The following is a 21689-nucleotide window of genomic DNA, read 5'->3' as shown; positions in this document are numbered from 1 at the left end:
CCCACCATATAGAATTGAGGGCACTAACAAACTTCTGACTTTGATGAATTCGTACGTTAACTTTCTCTCTCCCCATTCCTTCGTTAGTTATCCTACATCCAAGGTATTTGAAAAAAAAGTCGAACAACACAATCTGTACGTCTAAAACCTACAAAAAAAGTTTTGTAGGTTTTAGACGTACAGATTGTGTAATTTCTAATTCACCTGGATGCTTCGCTGTGCTTAGGTATTCTGTTTTTGTAAAACTGATATTGAAGCTCCTTTCAGATGTAATTTTCTTACCATGTATTCTAAATCATAAGCTTCTTGTGCAATGATGACCTGATCGTCGCAAAAGTTAGATTCCAAAGATATGTCATTAATTGGTACTCCCATTCCACGACTGCTTTTTTCCATTCTTGTGAAGCAAATTCCAAGAAAACGTTAAACAATAAAGGTGATAAGGTACATCTTTATACTCTATCTAACCCAATCTTTCTAACGAAGGCTCAGTCCCTTAGTTGGAAAGATTGGGTTAGATAAAGTATTTCCAACTTTAACATATGCCACGTTGTTATTGCACAATTCCCCGATAAGTTCAATAAGCTCTGGATCAATTGAATCAAATGTGTATTATAATATCCTGATTTTTAAAATTCAAGAGTAGATTCTGTATTTATTCGAAAGTAAAATGAATGTAAATCGAATTTGTTTACTCATGAAATGGGGGAAAAAATATTTTTAGTATATTTATTTATTCTTGTTACTAAAATAGTTTATTTTATTACTTCGGTGGTTCAGAAATCATTCTTGGTGAGAGTACTCTAATCTGGTTGCTCTTTCCTCCGCCTGTTCGAAAAGACCCACATCTTTCTTAAAACGGAGCTGTCAAACTTGAATGCAGTGCTTAAGATGCGGCACGTTCATCCTCCAATAGAACAGGATGATAATCACCTCTTTCTTCGTATTGGAAAAGATGCTGTATATCTTTGACAGAACTCCATGAGCCGTCTTAGCATGTTTATCACGTTACTAACCCTAACAGACAACTAAAAACATTAGACTCCAAACTGTGCTAGTTGCTCTGAAGAAAAAGATGTGAAATCATCTTCGAAAAGTTAGCATCGTGAAAATATTGTTTTTCTTGCATTTTTAGTATTCGTGCCCTTTTGAACATATAAGTAACGAAGTAGTGTTATTTTGATTTACAACTTGAAATTTATTGTTGTCCTTTAGGTAAGCAGTTCAACTTTTATAAACTTCTGACTTGGGAAAACAATCTTCTTGGCGAGCATTTTGATTACAACTCCATTATGCTGTACGATGAATATTCATTCGCAAAGAACCGTCTTTTAAAGACAGTTTCGCCAAAGGTGCCTGGAGCAAAAATCCCATCACAGCTGGAAAACATGGATATGTCAGACAGCGACATCAGGCGTATCAACAAATTGTACCAATGCAACGGTAAGTGGGTTCCTAATGGTGGTTGTAATGAGAGAAATCTTTAAAAGGAAAACGCCAACTAACGCCTCATAATTATAAATAGATTCAGTACGCTTTTCTGTCATAAATCCATTGCTTTAAAAACATCTGCGCATGCATGCTTTTTACCATTCCCTTTTTCTTTCTCTTGTGCGTATGAATTACAAAATATTCTAAAACATTTTTTATTCTACAGGCCAAATACGTCCTAATCCATCCCCAATGTCTAAGTACTCCTGCAGCTTCGAGACAGACGAATGTGAATTTGATCCTTTGGATGACCCGCAATTTGACAAGTTCAGTAGACGATATGTATCGCTGGGCGGAAGAACAGGTAAAGTTTGTTCAATAAGAAACTCTTCTGTCATTTTTGAATCTGTGTAATACTGTGCTCTGAATAGTTCATATGGAGGAGGGTAAGAGGAGTTTAAGAAACCATCACGTCAAACGGGATACTTTTGTGACCCACTATCATACACGAAGACAGTGGAACTTTTTAAATGATAGTTTAAGGTTTCAGCAGCATGAGCTATTACGTACTATAGTTTATTCATTCGTTCATTTTTTTAGAACATCGTCCCATCCCAAAATGGTATCTGGTTCTTCATAATTTAGAAGTCACCTTCGCGGTTTTCAATATGAAGTTATGCTATTGTAAAATATTGCAAAAGTTTGGGTTGGAGGGAACATTTCGAAATGTTCCCTCCAAATGTTAAAGAGTTGGCAAACAGTTATGATATTGTTATATTTTCTTCTTATGCCATTTTTCCCACTTCGTCATGGATCCTGGTACTGAGTGCATGCAGTGGTCCGATTATTATGATCCTGCTCAAGTTGTGGAATCCTCGTGGATAGAGTTGATAGAACTGCCGTCCTCTCTGAAATGAGATGGAAAGACCTGAGTTCGATTCTCGTCAATAACGAGAATTTTTATGGGTCTTTTTCACAACATGGCGGAGTTAGTAGGCCTCAGGCGAGGGTATCATGGTTTCTGCTCCCGGAAACTCGGTTTTTGTTTCCAACAAAACAGAAAATCGACCACAGAATACACCCAATTTAGGGACAGTATATACTAAGCAATATGGCTTTAGTCCCTAATGCTCCTAAAATCCTACAACAGGGTTCTTACAAACTGAATGAGTATTTTCACATACATTCACACATGAGGAAAGTTTAGGGAAGGGATTGCCAGAACGTTATCAAACAGTACCACGCAGCTAAATATTTTGTTAATAACTGACAGGAAAGTACAATCGGATCTTTCCAATTATATTAAGGGAGGCAGCAAACGAAAAGTAAAAAATCCTTTAGCCACAATTATGAGAGCATCCTTCGATTCAGGGAAGGTCCATGTACTCTGGAGATGTGCAAATGTATTCCCACTTCAGAAAGGGGGATCAAAGGACGACACGAATAATGGAGTCAGTAGTAAAACAAGTAATACAAGACCATCTAGATAAAATTCCACTTATAATTCAGGCACAACATGGATTTGTTAAAGGGAAATCTCTTCTGACCAGATTGGATACTAAGATGCAGTCACGAAGGAACTGGATGCCAAAAATAATTTTGATATCATATACTTGTATAGGGAGGGAAAGACGTCACGTGGTTGTTTGCCATTAAGATTATTACTATATTTAATACCGCTCATATACCACGTGAATTTAATAATATACATGTAGTTTATTAAGCTATTTTACAGTACTAATGTGACGTTTCAACCATCGTATCGATACCGATCATCGGACTATGCCGTTGGGGGAACAAAAAATTTATAAATTTGAATATCTTAAAATATTACAATTAGCGAATATGCAATTTATAATAGGTTAAGTCTAAAGTACTAAATTTGAATTGCTATTACAATAGAAATTAAATAAGGTAAATTCATAGATCGAATTTTTACCTGCTGATAGACACCTCTTGCCGATGCTACCAGAAATCTGATATTCATCCAGACAAGGGGACTTCCAGCAATTAATTTATAGGTGAGGGATTAAGTCCATTAGCCCAATAGAAAACGGGAATGAAGTTATGTCTCGCAACCCGTGATTTATAGGCCTGAATAATTTGCATAATGCTCACTTCTGTAAGGTAGAAGATCGATTTCTATTGGATATTGATTTGCATGCCTACTACTACAATTATTCGCCTTCGGCGACAGTTCAGAATAAAATATTCAACAAAAATATTTTGTTCTGTTAATTTTGTCGCGCAGTGTAGTATCTGGTGCATAACTCTTTGTTCCTTGGAGATTTGTATTCTAATGTTCCTGGTGTTCATCATCTGGTCTTGGATGGCGAGCATGAATCATTTGGCAAAGCAAACAGCTTTCCGCTAGTGAGCCATACATCTTAAGCCATTTTATCTATTTGATTTCGATGCAGGTCTGCCGTTGAGTGTCCACCTTTCTATCTTCGGTTATTCCGTCTTGACGGACAGGGTCTCGTCGCTTAGGTTGAGTGGGGTATGTAGTTTGTCTGTATTCTTTATGGCCAGGTTGAGCTGCACTGTGTTTTTCTGAAAGTTATACAGTACTTGTCCGCGCATGTAGCACAGTGGTATCGTCACCGTCCTCCTCACACTGGGTGGAAAAGGCCTGGGTTCAAATCCCGTCGATGACGCGAGGAACTATAATGGGTTTTTTCACTCTATGGCTGACTTAGGCGGTCTCAGGCGTAGATTTCGAGGTTCCACCCCCCAGAAACTGAGGCGCCTCCGTAGCCAGGTGGGAAGCAACCGCAGTGCATAGCACACGCTTCTTGATTAGACCGGGGTTCGAGCCCGTCACCACCAAATACGGACGATGCGGAAAGGTCAGGGAATGACCACCGCGTATCCCGGCGCAATATGGCCTTAGTTGCTAATGCTCCCAAACAACAAACAACAGAAACTGAGATTTTTCGCCCAGAAAAAACAAACAAATCAGTCATAGGACATGCGCAATTAACAGACATAACAGACATAAGACACACAGAATGGCAGATGAATTTAATTCTTCGGGTGGCCTAAAAATAATATATTTATTATTTGTTTTTTAAGTTATACTTCAGGTTCTTAACCGCTTTATTCTGTTGTTCCATGAGGTCTCTTAAGCCACTTTCTCCTTCTTTCAGAACTATGGTCACTTTCTCCACGCGACTTCTGGTTGAGTTGGCGGCTCTTGGTCATGATTGTTTTTGTCTTTGTTAGGATATTCTCCAGCTCAGCCTATGATCACAAAGTTATCACTGGGACTACATAGGTTTTTAGGCTTTAATTGTGCCATTCAGCTTTGTTTTGAACCGTATGCCTATCACGCAGGTCTTGATCTCCTTGTGTTATAATTGCTGAGCTTGAATTATAACCAGTTATTTGTAGGTCTCTACTGATGTCACTTTACCAGTCTGCAGCTGCTATTTTTGGCTGACTAATTTTTCCTGATGTAGTCTGTGGGTCTTGCATTTATTATTATAATTTTTACCCCAGGACGGTTATTAAAATTTATACCCCAGGTCAAGATACCATTTACATTCTGGGCTAAATCAACAAGCTAATTGAGCCTATTGAACGTTGAATACAGAAATTGATTGAATTGGTACCTTACCTATATCAGGCAATGTGTGTGTGTGTACTTTGTAGATTTGCACTTCTTAGACTCCATAAGGCAATGAGTCCTCAGTATATAGTGTCTGTAAATTACGTCAATTCAGTAATTCTTGCTTCATCAAGCAGATTCGAATTCAGGCCTTTTCCACCCGGCGTGGGACTAAGATAATTATAGTAACTCTGCAGTCCCGAGGCTAGTAGCTTTTAAATACATATATAAGAGAGCTAATGTGTAGGATGATGTTGCTTTAAGATCACATAGCAACTTTATAGCTGCGTACCACACTTTGGGAAACGGTGAATTAGAGAGTATAGGATAGGATTATACGAAAACGCAAGTAAATCTCTTGGATGACATTTGCAGTAACAATACCTCCATAGGTAAGCGGATGCGAAGAAGAAACGTTTAAATCCACACGAAAATGGGATTAGGAACTAATTAACTCTGATCACATTTATTAGATCAGAGCAAAACCTGTGGGACCATGGGGCAGGGAAAAGAGATGGGAAGATGGGAAAAAGACATTCAGATGTATTTTAACTATGTCTGTGATTCTAATGAATCACAGACATAGTTAAAATACATCCGAATGTCTTTTTCCCATCCCACTGTATGCTTTACTGGTTTGGTAGTGTTTCCCATAGAGAAACATTCAAGCGCGTTTCTTAGTACTAAATACTGGCCCTTGAGACAGCTGAAACAGGTCCGCAGATCAACCTTTTGCTATCTCCAACTTCAATATCCCTCCCAGGAGACAGACAGCAACTATAAGAAACAATCTCACATTAGCCCAACTTACCTAACAGGAAGATTGTTTACAGCATGGATGTTTGTTTGGACTCTCCTCGTGCATCCTATCCCCCAAGAATGTTGATACAAGTCCTCCTCTTCGCAGTCAAAGTTTTCAATCAACTACGAATTGAACCAGAGACGTCCTGAAACAACATAACCTAAAAGTTTCAAGTTTTACTCAACACTATCTCATTCAGTTTTCTTGGCCATCTTTCGAATAAAAACCAGCCGCTAAAGAAACCTTTTTTCCTGGACTTAGTCTACCAGGGTTTTATTGTGGAAAAGTTATAGTAAGAAGTTCAGTATGTCTCCAGGTATGTACATTTAATATGACCTTTTAAAGCATTAAATTATGACATTCTTATTAAAACATGATCTTATTCTCGTAACATCATGTTTCAACTTCAAAAGATATACAGACGCAAAAATACAACATTAATTAATTTTAAATGTAATTTTATATATCTACATGTATATAATTTTTCAGGGGGTGAATAACCTATGGATTAAGTAACTACTTTTTTCATGTTGCAGTTCAGTTCCAACGGCACAAACAAATTGGTTCTCTGTTTAAATCATGTACTTATTTCCAACGTTTTGTGTGGAGTGATTTTTTATTCATCGTACAATTTTATTGATCTGAAGAACATGAAATATTGTGTGAAAAGAAAAATTAACCCTTGAACTGCAGTGGCTGACAAAAAAAAAAACTGCATCACTTGTGAATTTTGCAAATAATGTGTTTTGCGCTGCATTGTGGGTTGCAGAAATATTCGAAATCCATTGTTAAATGGGATATATATCTTTGTGAATGAAATCCAATAAAAAGACTCCACCTGATATACCTAATTGCCAAATTATCTTTCCAAAGGATAAAATGCGTAATTAATGGAAATATGAGAAATCATGACAACCAAACATACATTTTATTGCATTTACGTGTACAAACTGAAATGACGAGTTAACGTAATAGTATTATGTTCTGTAAATCAGCAAAATAAGTCCTCAATATTTTGTTATTCCTCCTTGAGTTGCAATTACAGCCATGCAACTATCTGTCTGGCATAGAGTTAATCAACGTCTGGATATACAGTTGCCCAATTTCGTGGTATCACACCCTTACAATGCTCTCCTGCAGCTGAATCTTACTTGTTGGCTTCTTCTGAGCAATTTTAGACAACATTATGTACCAGCAATGTTCAATAGGGTTCAAATCTGGACCAGTCCAATACTGTAATGCCAGCATTTCTGAGTGTGACTGCATCTGAAGAGAGAAAAACGAGGGAAAACATTGGCGTAAGTATGTTTTAAGCCTTGTTGGGTCAACAAGGGCTTCTTCCTCTTCTTGGGCCGATAGGCATGCAGACCACATTCCGAAAGCCGTCTTCGGATAGTTCGTGCACATTTTTCAACACCACCTCAAAGTCCAGTTTTAGATCATGAGCACTACATCGGCTATTACAAAGGCATAGCCGATTCAAATATCGAATAGTCACTCTCTTACGGCCTGATCCAGTTCTTCTCTTCACATCATGCTTTAATTTCACCACCCGGGATATTGTTGACTGGTGGCAGCCTATTTTATCAGCGATAGCAAGCGTGGGAAGCTCTTCCTGGGACAGAGCAACAGCTACACTTTTTTTTTCTTGGTGTGAACTGAACATGTGGAACCATGCTTACACCTCCACAAAGGGTATACACGCTCCAATGAGCGTGTATACCCTTCCAACGCCGTATTTAAAGAAACGGCTGATGCAGCATCTTGCAATTACGGTCTAATGCAATATAAGCGTTATCCGACGCAATACCTTTGCTTTGCGACAAACAAAATGACCGTAATCCAACAATATCTATTCCGCTTCACCCAAATGTTACTTTTTTAAGGTGATGCTGTGTTTTTGTCCGCCACTGTACATTTAGCAATGATGAAAAATGCATGCCACAACATTGACGCATTACGGATAAACGTGGAGGACATATTCAGCAACATGTTGAATATTCCTCATCGTTTATCAGTAATATGTCCCAGTTGGAGTGTGAAGTTGCGAAGAACATATATTGTGCAAATGTATCCCCAATTCAGAAAGGGGGATCGAAGGGTGACACGAGTAATTACAGAACAGTTAATTGAACTTCTGTTCCGGGTAAAATAATGGAGTCACTGGTTAAAGATCTATTGCAGGATCATCTAGGCAAGACTGCAGCAATAATTCAGACAGAGCATGGGTTTGTTAAGGAAAAGTCTTGTCTGACAAATTTTATAGGATATTATGATGTGGTTACAAAGGAAATAGATGCTAAAAATAATTTTGATATCATATATTTGAATTTCAGGAAAGCTTTTGACACTGTTGCGCATGAACGACTATTGTACAAATTGGAACAGAATTGTATTAAGGGTAAGTTACTACAATGGATAAAAGAATGGTTGAGTGGAGAAGACAGAGGGTGGTAATCAATGGGTGCTGCTCTTCGTGGACTAATGGTATTAGTGGAGACCCCCAAGGTTCTATGTTGGGTCCACTGTTGTTTTGTATATTTATCAATGATATTGATGAAGGTATATCAGACTTAGTGTCGAAGGTTGCAGATGATACAAAGGTTGGCAGGGTTGTTAATGACAGTAATGGCAGTGTGCTACTGCAACAGGATCTAGATAATTTGGGCAGATGGGCTAAGAAGTGGCAACTGAAGTTCAACCTTGACAAATGAAAAGTACTGCATATGGGTAGCAGTAACTCAAGAGAAACCTACCAACTGTGTGGTATACACTTGAGGTGGTAGAAAATGAAAAAGACCTGGGAGTAACTGTGCAGTCAGATGTGAAGTTTTCTGAGCAATGCAGACAGGCTGCCAGGGCAGGTCATGGTGTTTTGTGAATGATATATAGGAATTTTGCTAGCAGGGAAAAGGAGGTGATTGTCCCTCTGTATAAGGCAATGGTCAGGCCACGCCTTGAGTACTGCGTACAGGTCTGCAGTCCTCATTTTAGAAAGGATGTTGATTTGCTTGAGCGTGTACAGAGAAGGGCAACAAGATCGGTGAGGGAAATGAAGGGATCCTCTTACCAAGAGAGGCTTAAGTTCTGCAAATTGCAGTGGATGGGGACTAGGCACCTGCGCGGTGATCTGATTGAGGTATATAAGGCCTTGAATGGGTTGAGCACGCTGGATACTGATGGGATCCTTCCACTTATTCAGATTACGAACCTAAGGGGGCATAAATTCAAATTAAGAAAAGACAGATGTAGAATAGATGGGCAGAAATTTGCCTTTAGTCAGCGGGTGGTTAATTCCTGGAACAAACTTCCATCTGTCGTTGTGGGAGTTGATAGTTTGAATAAATTTTAGGAGGAACTGAACAGGCATTTGGAGGGAATGGTGTGATTTTTTTTTTGTTGATTTTTTTGGCTGATGCTGCATAAGTTCATAAGCTCTTGCATCACATGCCACTATTACTACTACTACTACATGCTTCAACTTTTCCTCCTGAATAGAAAAACTTCATGTTCGATCGCTTACTTTAGCGCAGATAAGGTTTCTGTATTCTTCTGCAACGTTCTGTCTTTCGGCAAGAGATGAAAATCAGATGGATTTAAATCAAGGTGACAAATGAGGCCACGCCAATTCTTTGCGATACGCCTCAAGATAGCAGTTAGAAACCGCCCTGTAGTCAAAAATTTCATATAAGATCCAGAAGAACCCCGGAACAAACTCTTTAACGTTTTCAACCAAATCTCCAAACCTTTCTCTACCTAGTAATGAGGTTTGTTGGCACAAAAAATTCGAAGCTTGACAAATGGCAAAGAAAAGAAATGGTATGATAAAAATTTCTATCGTCATTAACTGGATTTGAATTCAGGTCTTTTCCACCCGGTGTGGTGAGAGTGGTGATTATATCAACTATGCTACTCACGAGGGCATTTTTCTGAGGAGAAGGCTCAGGGTACTTTCGGCAATGTAGTGTAAAATATAATAACATCAATATGAATAATGGAGTTACTTTGTATTTAGATAATAAGACCTTCTCTTCTTACAGGATACGCCATGGTGATAGATTCCTCCAGTGCTTTTCGCGGTCTGGCATTCTTGTACAGTCGCTTGTTTGAGATTCAGTTTGCTCGGCAGCTATGTCCATCTATCGAAGTCTTCACAAGCGGTCTCTGGTCTCTTTCTATAACTGAGCTAAGCGGCCGACAACTTGCCCAGTCTATTCAGACAAATGGACAGTGGAAGAAAATAGACATTTCATTCACAGCTAGGGAGGATAGAGTTCAGGCAAGTATTTCATTTTTACTCCACGTACTCTTGATAAAAACAATATCTCTTTGATATAAATTTAAAACCAAATAAATTAATAAATCTTTATTGTACAAAAGAACTAGTACGACAACCCTTCATAATGAGACGACAGGGCTTATACATAATTATTAACGGACATGAATTAAAAAGAGAGGATAACATGTTTACAAATCTAAATCGGTATAACAAATGATGAGAATTTGCTCTCCCTAGCAAGGAGGTTTTGTCTTGGACGTAGCTGTGAATAGTTTCTTCATAGTTGGTGGTGGGCGGTGGGGGGTTCCTGGCTTAAGAGTTTAACAGGTAATTGAAATAACAGCAGAATATAGCAGTTCGATAAGAACAGGTTCTTATCGAACCTGTGATAAGAATCACTACACGACTGGTAAAAGGCTCACAAAGAACAGTTTCAGACACTCAGGCAGGGTAAGATTGCTTTCACTGCCATTCACAGCATCTAATGGAAAATCATGACAGGGAATGCTGTAGACTGGAGGTAGTTACAAAGAGACAATGAGGCCACCGTTTAGCGTCCTGTGCCCTCATAGAGGAAGAGTCTCCTATATATAACGTTGGAGGCAAGTACATTGAAGTTGCCGTCCACCTGCTGAATTCTGTTCAGATATTGCGAAGTCAGAAATCTGTCGGAAAGGCGAGTCTGTTCTTTTGTGCCAAAAGTGATCGTAAGCATCGTGGAAGGTCACATCAGCACAGAAATCCCATATGTTAAAATCACAATTGGCCCCTGAGAGTATTTTTTCCTTGAATTATAACACTACACTGCATTTTGAAATATTTCTTAGATGTTTTTTCAGAAAATAGTGTTTCTGAATCATTTTCTAATAATAATTTCAAAAATGACTTCCGTTTATTTCCATCACGTCAGGTTCTCCAACAATCACGAAAGAAAATTAGATTTTTTACAATTTTTTATTAAATTTGGCAGAATTTATGTGCTGAAATTATAACAAAATGTTACTACTTTTACCAGTCTTTTATATCTAAATACATGTTGAAAAACTATTAAAAAGGAAAGTGTATTAAAAAATCCACTAAACGCTCACCTTTCATTTTAAAAACTGATCTATGATAGGTGAAACTTTCGTTTCTTTGATTTTCTTGTAGATCCTTCTACTTTATTCTCTCTCTTCACCATCCAGCATAGTCAGCCATCATATTTGACGTTCCACCTTTCCTGGCACCTCATCCCCAAGTATTTAATATCCTTGCGAAATATCTCATCCTTCTCTTTACTAACACTTCCTAGATTTTCTGGAATCAGTCGATGTGGGACTGTAAAAAATGTACTTTGACACTCATGTTGTAGCCCAGCTGCTTGAAGTTTGTCAGCATATTTTCAAGCATATTCTTGTAGTCTGGAACCTTGTTGTTCCCTAAAAAAGTTTCAACAACGTATCTGAAGCTAATCTGCCTGTGTTTCTCTTTCATTCATAGCTCTCTCAAAATCACGGTCCCTCATCATTTTCAAATTTGAGGTCGAACAAAAATACGTTGTTTTTGCTTCTCTTGTGTGATCTGTGTTAATTTAGTACAAAGGTAGTTGAAGACGGGACCTTCCTGAGGTCAAGCTTTCACAAACTATTTCATCAAACTCTGTTTGATGAAACAGTTCGTCCTACCAGTTTATCCTTACCACGTGTACGCCATATCCAAAAATTTCATTACTTCATACAGCATGTCCCACTCACTTTTTCTTACTTTTGAATATACCATGAATTGTCAAACTAATAGAGCAAGCTTATCTGCGAAAAAGATCTAAACCTTCCAAACGCTTCCTAATTCATTTCACAAATATACGTGGTCTCAATTCTAATCTCAACTATGTCCATTTCCACTTCCAGTCTGCCAAATCCCATGTACTTTTTCTGACAGAATCTCAGTTATCGGTTGATTCAACTGCTGCTCATCTCAGATGCCCAAATTATTCGCTGTATGATTCCTTTCGCCTCAAAGGTGGTACTTGTTCATATGTCCGTTCTGATATTCCCTGTCAGAGACTTGGCAATTTGGAATCTCCTCTCTTTGATCTTCTCTGGCTTAAAATCTCTCTACCTCATTGTGTCAAATTCATCTGTTGTCTCTACCGTTCTCCCAACTCCACTAATCACTTGGAGCTCTTTGACTTCCTCTCTTTGCAACTTGACTTCCTCCAGTCCAACTTTCCTAACAGTGAGGTAATTTTCCTTGGTGATTTTAATGTTCACAACTGCAGCTGGCTTCCGTTTTCTTGTCACACCGACCTAGCAGGTCGAGATGCTGAGGCTTTTGCAATTACTAATGACCAAGCACAGATTGTTCATTTACCAACAAGAACACGTGACAATCCTAATCATACAGCCAATACACTTGATCTTTTTCTCACAAACAACCCTTCTAAGTACACGGTCGAAGTGAAAGGTCCTTTAGGCACTTCAGATCACAACTTGGTGATTGTCTCTTCTCCAATGGAACCTTTATCTCATGGCTATTCCGAACCTCGTGTTGTTTGGCATTACAAGAATGCAAAATGGGATGACCTGCGAGACTTCTTTTCTTCTTTTCCTTGGTCGGATTACTGTTTCCAAACTTCTGATATCAACGTTTGCTCAGATCGTGTCAGTGAAATTATTCTTGCAGGAATGGAATCCTTTAACCCACATTAAAATCTCGTCCTTTATCTAAACATTGGTTTTCCAATAAATGTGCTAAGGCTGTTCAAGAGAAGAATGTTGCATATCGTAATTGGCTTGTTTCTAATTCTTCAGTTTCATTTTCTGCCTATACCAAAGCTCGCAACAATTGTAATGTAGTTATTAATCAGTCCAAACTAGAATTTGAACAGGCTAAGAGTAGAAAACTTGCTTCTTGCTCTAGTGGTAGCCGAGAATTCTGGTCTCTTGCCAAAGCTATTGGCCGCAACTTTTGCCCATCTCTGCTCCCACCTCTGTCCAAACCAGATGGTTCTGTTGTCACCTCAACCAAGGATGAAGCTGACCTCCTAGCATCCCATTTTTCTTCCAGCTCATGTATTAATGATCTTGGTAAAACACCTCCCACCATTCCCAACACGCTCCATTCAATGCCTCCTGTGGTCTTCCGTCAAAAGGATATCAGAAAGATTTTGATGAATCTTGATGCTAAGAAAGCTGCAGGTCCTGATGGTATTTCTCCACTTGTTCTCAAAACCTGTGCTCCTGAACTTACTCCTATTCTTTGCCGCCTTTTTTCACTTTCTTATTCCAAAGGTGGTTTTCCTTCTGCTTAGACATTTGCTCATATCCAGCCAGTTCCTAAAAAGTGTGACAAATCCCTCCCATCCAATTATCGTCCCATTGCAATTACGTCTACTCTTTCTAAAGTAATGGAGAAATCAATTAACCGCCAACTCTTAAACTACCTAGAAACCTTCCGCCTGATCAACGATCGCCAGCATGGATTCCGTCGGTGTCGATCCACTGGTGATATTCTGGCTTGTGTTACCCATTTATGGACTAATTCAATGGAAAGGTTCGGTGAAACACAAGCAGTTACTCTTGACATCTCAAAGGCTTTTGATCGTGTTTGCCATAAAGGTCTTCTAAACAAGCTTCCATCTTATGGTTTGCCACCTGTTTCTAGTAATTGATTATCCGGTTTTCTCTCTGATCGCTCACTGAGGGTGATGGTAGATGGCTCTCTGTCTTCTAACTTCTCCACTAATGCTGGTGTCCCCCAAGGTTCAGTTCTTTCCCCCACTCTTTTCCTCTTGTATATTAATGACCTTCTTTCTTTGACTGGAAATCCTATCCATAGTTTTGCCGATGATAGCACATTGTATTCCACTTTCCATTTTGAGAAACCCTGTCCTGCTCAATGAGTTTCAACTTCTCGAAAATCTACTACCAATTTCTTAAATGCCGGTCTTCAAGTAATTCTCAAGTGGGGCAAAGACAACTTTCTTGATTTCAATCGTTCTAAAACTCAACCTTGTCTTATATAACGTAAAAAGGATTCTTCTTCTCCTATGCTTATGTTTGTTGACACTCCGATTTCTAGGCAAAAGGATATATCCCTTTTGGGGATTACCCTGACTTCTAATCTCTCTTGGCACAAGCACATTACAAATATTGCTTCTCTGCATCTAAAAAACTTGGTTTTCTCTTTTGCTCTCGGCGTTACTTTTCTTCCAAACAGCAGTTCACTCTGTACAAATCGCAAATGCGCCCTCACATGATATATTGTTTCCACATCTGGGGTGGTGCCTCCAAAACCTCTCCCAGGCGTCTTGATTCCGTTCAGAACAGGGCAGCTAGGTTAATTAATGATTTATCTCTAATAGAGATAAATAAACGCTTTAACATAGACGTACTGTTTCTGCTGCATGCCTCTTCTACAGATACTTCCATGGGCACTGTTCTTCTGAATTGGCTTCTATAATTCCCGCTCTGTCTTTCAAAACAGTCCAAACACGTGCCGCCACCAGCCAACATCCATTTACTATCCAACTTTAAACCCACAGAACCAACTTTTCGTCTTCCTCATTTATTCATTCAACTGCCGTTTTCTGGAACAACCTTCCTTCATACATATTTTCTGAAAATTACAGTCTACAGAAGTTCAAGTCCAATGTCAACAAATATCTTCTTTCTTCTTCTCAACCTCCAACCCAAGCACTGTACTAAGTACTATAGGTTCTAATACCTCTCGTGTTTGGGGTTCACATAAAAAAAAAAAAAAAACTGTTTGACGAAATAGTGGTTTATGAACAATGTTCTTTGATCCAGGCAACAAACTACACGTCTTTGACCAGACATTGACATCCCAGTGTTTTCTCCTTGCCCGATTGTCTTACTTCCACAAAAAAAAGCATGGAATTTTTGTGTGTGTAGATTGCTGTAGATTGATAGAAAGCCTCCATAGCCGAGTGGGCAGGAGCGGGAGTGCAGTAGCACACGCTCTTTGAGTAGATCGGGGTTCAAGCCCCTGATTGCTGAATACGGTCGATCTGCCAACCCGCACTGGACCAGCTTGGCAGATTAAGGTCCATTTCCCTCAGCATGAATTGTTGAGGAGGCTTCCATCCTGTAGTGGGTTGATAATGGCTGCACTTTACTTTTAGATTGCTGTGTTAATAACATGCCTATCGTTTTAAGTCCGCACAGACCAACCAACCGTGTTCTTCATACGTATTATTTGCCATAATAATAGAAAGAAACCATGTGCATTTGAAAGAAATATACGAGAATTTGTATATTTCTTTCAAATGCACACGGTGAACTACTGGAATTGATCCATATTTATTTCCATTTGTGGAGAGCACCACACCTTTAAGACTCCTTTTTGATGAGTTAATAAAATGTCTCCACTGTGTAGGATTGAAACTAATTCCTAAATAGTTCATTAAGTCATTGATATTACTGCTAAAAAAACCATAGAATCGCCTTCAGAAAAAGTAGGAGACTAGTTTTCATTATGTGTCTGCACCATGAGAAAAACTTTCCATGTGCTGGAAGACTTTTTGACTTAAATTTAAAACCAAAGAGTTCTGCAGCTTCCTTTGATAAATTAACTCTCTTACCAGATCATTGCGTTTATGCTGGGAAAACAGGACTCAATATCTCCAGACGTGTAGACATTTTCAGCACTTTTTGCTGCTACTTTCTCCAATATAAGTGAAAGACATGGAATGGACAGGTTATCTCCATGTGGAACTGGTCTAATAGCAGATGGAATATCAGGATACACAATGCCCTTCTTACTCTTTCCACTGTATCCCTCAACATTAACTAAGAAAAAGTAACTGTCATCACAATGGTTTGCAGGCTCCCGACAAATCACGGGAACTGCAAATGGCACAGCCTTCTTTTTACCATTTTTCCACAATCTCAATGCTTCAACACAGGTTCGACAAACTTGATGTGGAGCACATTGATTATCTCGACTGTCGAGTTTCACTCCAAAATACTCACAATACACATTTATTACAAATTCTGTAATATCTTGAGAACTCCATCACTTCCACAAATATAGAAAAATAAGTTTGGATTGTTCAAGCATTTACGTGAAGGAATTTTACTCGTACTCAATTTTCAGCACATGTTTGACACGATACCCTCAAAAATAAAGTGAGCTCACACTGATGGACACTGCTGCATGGAGCTGTCAAGGTCAAGAAAAAACATGACGGAATGGCGTAGTGGACCTGTCGAGGTTTACGCTCCATGATTTGAGACGAGACAGTTGACAGTAATATTTTCTACAGAAGTTTTAGCAGAGACTAGAAGAGCAAAAAGCCATTCTGGAAGTCTTTACTGTTTAATTTATTTTGGGAAGTGGCTTGACGAATAATAATTACAGATAGATCAGAAACCGGAACTGGAATATTTGAGATTTGAATGGTTGCTAATAGGGTTAATTTTTTATTTTGTTCTTAAATTAATTAGAATATCAGTTGGAATTTCAATTCTTTTGTTTAATTAAGTATATAATTAGAATTCAAAAATATAATGGTGAGAAAAGTACAATTTACATTAACATCCCTTCTTGTTTCTGTTACAGTTTGGTTTCCGCGCGACGCGTTATGGAAGTGGCTCTGGCTCAGTAGCTATCGATAACTTCGCTTTGGAACCATGTTAAGGAAAGTTCATTCGTCATTCTCAAAACCTAACACGTCATATCGTATAACTCTCTTTCGTCCCACTGTGGTTTCTTCCATTAAATGTATCTTTCGATTGTATTCTCGTGAAAAGCAATAAAGAACACCAATAGAAAGAAAATATGAATACATTCCAGAAGACCCAAGTTTCTTATATACGTGTACTTCAGTGTTATATTGATTATTAATAGTGTCAGGATCATGAGTTCCTCTTAAACAGGTCACGAGTATAATTTGTCCACCTCTCCCCTCTTCAATACAAATTGATGGAAAAAGTAACTTTTTAAAGACCCTACTAATTTTACATGATTATAAAAGACAGAGATTTGTTTAAACAACGTTTTTTCGAAATACATTTATGTACATTTTAGGATTCTGACTTGAATAATTAACAAAAACGTAATGTTTTTGCAATGTTCAGTTTATGCAGAAAACTTAATTTCCTGAAAATGGAAATAAGAGATGATTTAAAAGAATAATTCTTCAAAGACCTTCAGTAAGTCCGGCAGCACATCTAGTGCATACACGAAGTCACTCTCCAAGAAAGAAAGATCAATTTGAAGAAGCGCCGAAGATAAAAAGAAATATAAAGTTGTGGACCAATTAGTAAATCTAACTCACACTATAAGTTATTCAAATAAAATAGTTGTGGCCATGCTAATAGGGCTAAAACACAGTGGTGAAAAGCAGAGTTCATTTTGAATTTTGGGGGGTAGTTAAGGTGTTATATTACAAAACATGTTTAGTTTAAAATATTCTCCAATTCAGATTGCACGAAACGTGAAGAAATCTCTTAGAAATAAGGAATCCCCCGCCAGACTTAAAATATATACAGATCTCTAAAATAGATTGCTCTATTTGACTTTTACACAAATTAAAACCAAACGTAAACGTCTAATTGCAAAGTTACAGTAGAGGTCGCTGAAAAAGTCACAGCGCTTACAGGAAAGACGTTTCCTCTAAAAAGAGCTGGAAAGAAAGCCCTCTTTTCATGTCAAAACAATTCGGGGATGGGGAAGAAGCAGTAAGTGCCATTAAATGCATTGTGTTTAGCCAACAGCCAAGAACTGTATTAAAAAATCACAAAATATCCACAAAATAAACCCATTGGACTTAGATATCCTCCTCAAGTCAGGATAGCAAAAAGATAAATAGTTTTAATGGCAGTTACAAAGTACCTAGAGAAGGTAGCAATGTTAGTTGTTGTTGTTATAGGGCAGCGTTTCCCAAAATTCCTCATGTCATCGATAGAACTCGAACTGAGGTCTTTTCCACCTGGACTTATGGTGTAGGAAGGATAGCAATTCGACCAAATGTGTTACTCATAAGGACCCTGTTATTAACGATACAATGCCACATACATAGGCTAGCAAGCTTGTGTTTAAATATACACAAAAAAACTGTATAACAGGGCGTGAACTCGGAGCGGGGCCTTCTTGAAGTGTATGAAGAGGAAATCTGTTCTGAGCTAAAATCCAAAGCAGTGATAGGTACAAAACGAATATCTTTCGCTAGGGATTGGAACCTTCTCCCCAGTTGAAACCTAATCCTTACTTTCAATTCACCGACGTCTTTGAATTCAATTACTGATAGGTACGTGCACTGCCCAGTAAGGGCCATATGTACATAACCAGCTAAGAAGTTTTCAGTATCAAAAATATGGACACTTGCAAATCGCCTCGTTCTACACCTACATGCACTTCATGTGTGCAAAGGATAACGAATTTGGGGTCTCATTTACAAAACCTAAATACAGGATTATTCAAAATAAAGTCCGGGGTTTCAAACAATTCCTGTACACAAACCCCGGACTTCATTTTGAATAACCCTGTATATTAACTGGGGAGTACTTGCATTCGCTCAAGCAGGCGAAAAGAGGAAAAGGAGATAAGAAGAGATTAAAACCGGCGTTGAGCATATCATATCAGTAGGCAAGAAAAGCGGTGAAACCTATAAATAGCAAGAAATGTGCAAAGAGCAGATGATATAAACCGAAATGACTGTTCCACATAAAGAGTAATTAACCCCATTGCACGCTATTTATTAAGCCAACAAAAACCTGTCCAGAAAGATCATCAACTAGCACCGTTGTATTAGTACCTCCTACTACACCTTCTCCACAAAACCTGGTGGTAAAGGGGAACCTTTAAAAACTGAGATACCTCTTGTTGAAAAATAAGAAGAAATGGATGTCGAGGTAAAGGAGCTAACAACGACTCAGTCTGGAGCTATTTGAAGTATGAAGACTGAATGAGGCATAAAAGACACAGGAAGTATCTTTTATGCCTCCTCAAATAGCTGCCCTAAAAAATATAAATTTAAGACTGAGAAAACTAAGCCCTCAACAGTTCGAAAGCCGACCGAAGGATCCACCAAGCTAAGTAATAGCCAAATTCATACAGTTAAATTGCCGTGGATTCCGACCTAATCCTGACGACATTAAGGATCTATAAGTAGCTATTATACATTCTAACCATATACTCTATGAAATTGCATCAAATTTCACAAATATTGAATCAGTATACTGCATTCTTCATCTTGGCAAGTTAAAAGTTTTAATAGTATTGCTTTATTTTCCACCTCCTTTAACTAATATCGACCTCCAGTACTTAGAAAGCTCGCTGGAATCTATCTTCCCACTAATTCAATCTGCCGACATAGCAATGGTTTTGGGTGACTTTAACTGTCAACTGGCCAATTTAGGATCTTCTTCTCCATCACTGCAGACTAGGGCTCTCTTTAATATGCTTCACAGCTATGGTCTTGAACAAATTTGCAATTTTCCAACCAGAGAAAATGCCTACCTCGACCTAATATTTTCCTCTACTCATATAGATGTTCACACCGACAACCCCATATTTCACTCGGATCATTTGCCAATTACTTTTGACATCACAGTGACCTCTCATAACTTCAAATGCAGCTCCCGTTCTCCACGATTCAATTTCAGAATGGCTGACTGGCCTCTGCTCAACCTAGCTCTAAGAAACGTAGACAAGCAGCTCGCTGACGCTATGGATGACATCGATGTGCTCACCCGCAACCTGATTAACTGTGTCCATTCAGTTATATCTGACATTGTTCCTCAATCCCATCTTACCACACGCTCTACTTATCCGCACTGGTATAACAGCGAATTAATACATAAAATTAAATCCAAAGAATTTTATAGAAATAAGTATAAGCAATCAGGTGACAGCCAATATTACGAAATATTCAGCCAACTCCGCAAAGAAGTGAAAACGCTCATATTAAACTCTTACAATAGGTATACAGAGTCAGTTCAGGATAGTCTGCTTACTCACAGAGATATCAAACCATTCTGGAATTTCATGAAACATAAGAAAATAACCAGTAGAAAGTTACAACTCCATAACGCAGATGGAATTCTCTTATCTGACGAATTCAGTATTGCTCAAGAGTTTGCCAAACACTTTTCTCGAATTCAAACAAATGATACATTGAGACCTGCCTCATTTCCTGACTTCAAACCTGTTAAAGATGATATCCTCATTAACCTCTTTATCACTGATGAAGATTTAAATTCGGCATTAAAAAGCATGAGAAATGACTATACTAGAGGCACAGATGACATTCCAGGCTTATTTTGGAAAATTACTGTCACTACATTAAAACCCCTCATACTGTGGATCTTCAACTTGTCTCTCAGGCTGGGGAAGTATCCTAAGCACTTTAAGCAGGTCAATGTAGTTCCTATTTTCAAAAAAGGCGATAAAAATGACGTATCTGATTACAGACCCATAACCTTGCAAAACAGCCTGGCTAAACTCTTCGACACAGCAGTACACAAACATCTCTTCGAATTCTTCAGGCCTTTCATCGATCAGAATCAACATGGTTTCTGCAGTGGCAAATCAGTAGTCACAAATTTACTTCCTTTCTGGCAATACACCTCGGAAGCTCTTGATAACCACCTACAAGTTGATGCAGTCTACATAGACATATCTAAGGCATTTGATAAAGTCCCGCACGAACAACTTCTGGAAAAACTTAAGCTATATGGTATCCGTGACCCTTTGCTCTCATGGCTACGCAGCTATATTATGCATCGTTCCTTGAGAGTTATCATCGATCAAGTGAACTCAGACTGTTTTATACCATTAAGCGGATTACCACAAGGCTCTCCCTTAGGTCCTCTTCTCTTCATTGTTTTCGTAAATGATCTTCCTTCTTTCATCTACACCTCCAATGTTCAAGTTGCTCTCTATGCAGATGATCTTAAGATCTACTCAGCAGTGAAGGAGATTACCGATTCTCAACAACTTCAATGTGCTCTCAATAAATTCTCTCTGTGGCTATCTCTGAATGGCCTGTCTGCTAACCCCTCGAAGTGCAAAGTAATCTCTTTCTCATCTTGCAGATTTCCACAACTAATGAATACGGAGTACACTGTTAACTCTGTGATCATCGAAAGGTGTGGCCAAGTTAACGACTTGGGGATTCTCTTTTCCAGCAGTGCTAAATTCGATGCCCATGTCCTTCAAATCACCAGCAAAGCATTCAAAACACTGGGATTCATCAAACGGAACACATACAAGTTCAAAAACTACAGATATGCGGTTATCCTCTATAAAACTATTGTTCTGCCAATCCTTGAATTCAGTTCACCCATCTGGAATCCTCGCACAAAGACTTTAACTAACAAAATTGGAACAGTCCAAAAAAACTTTGTCCGTTACCTTACGTACCGCAATCCTCTGTTCTATCACTCAGTGTATTATGAATCGTTGTGTGATTACTTTCATATTAGACCTCTGCGCACTAGAAGAGTTACTGCTGACATCGCCCTCCTAGCCAAAGTAATCACTGGAATTTATGAAGCATCTGATATCCTGAGTAAAATAAACTTCAATGCTCCCTGTAGACAAGTCAGGAACCTTACACCGTT

The sequence above is a fragment of the Mastigoproctus giganteus genome, chromosome 8 (assembly GCF_048544385.1).
Source record: "Mastigoproctus giganteus isolate SK-2022 chromosome 8, ASM4854438v1, whole genome shotgun sequence".
In the NCBI taxonomy this organism is placed as follows: domain Eukaryota; kingdom Metazoa; phylum Arthropoda; class Arachnida; order Uropygi; family Thelyphonidae; genus Mastigoproctus; species Mastigoproctus giganteus.
Note: the sequence above shows the minus strand (reverse complement) of the source record.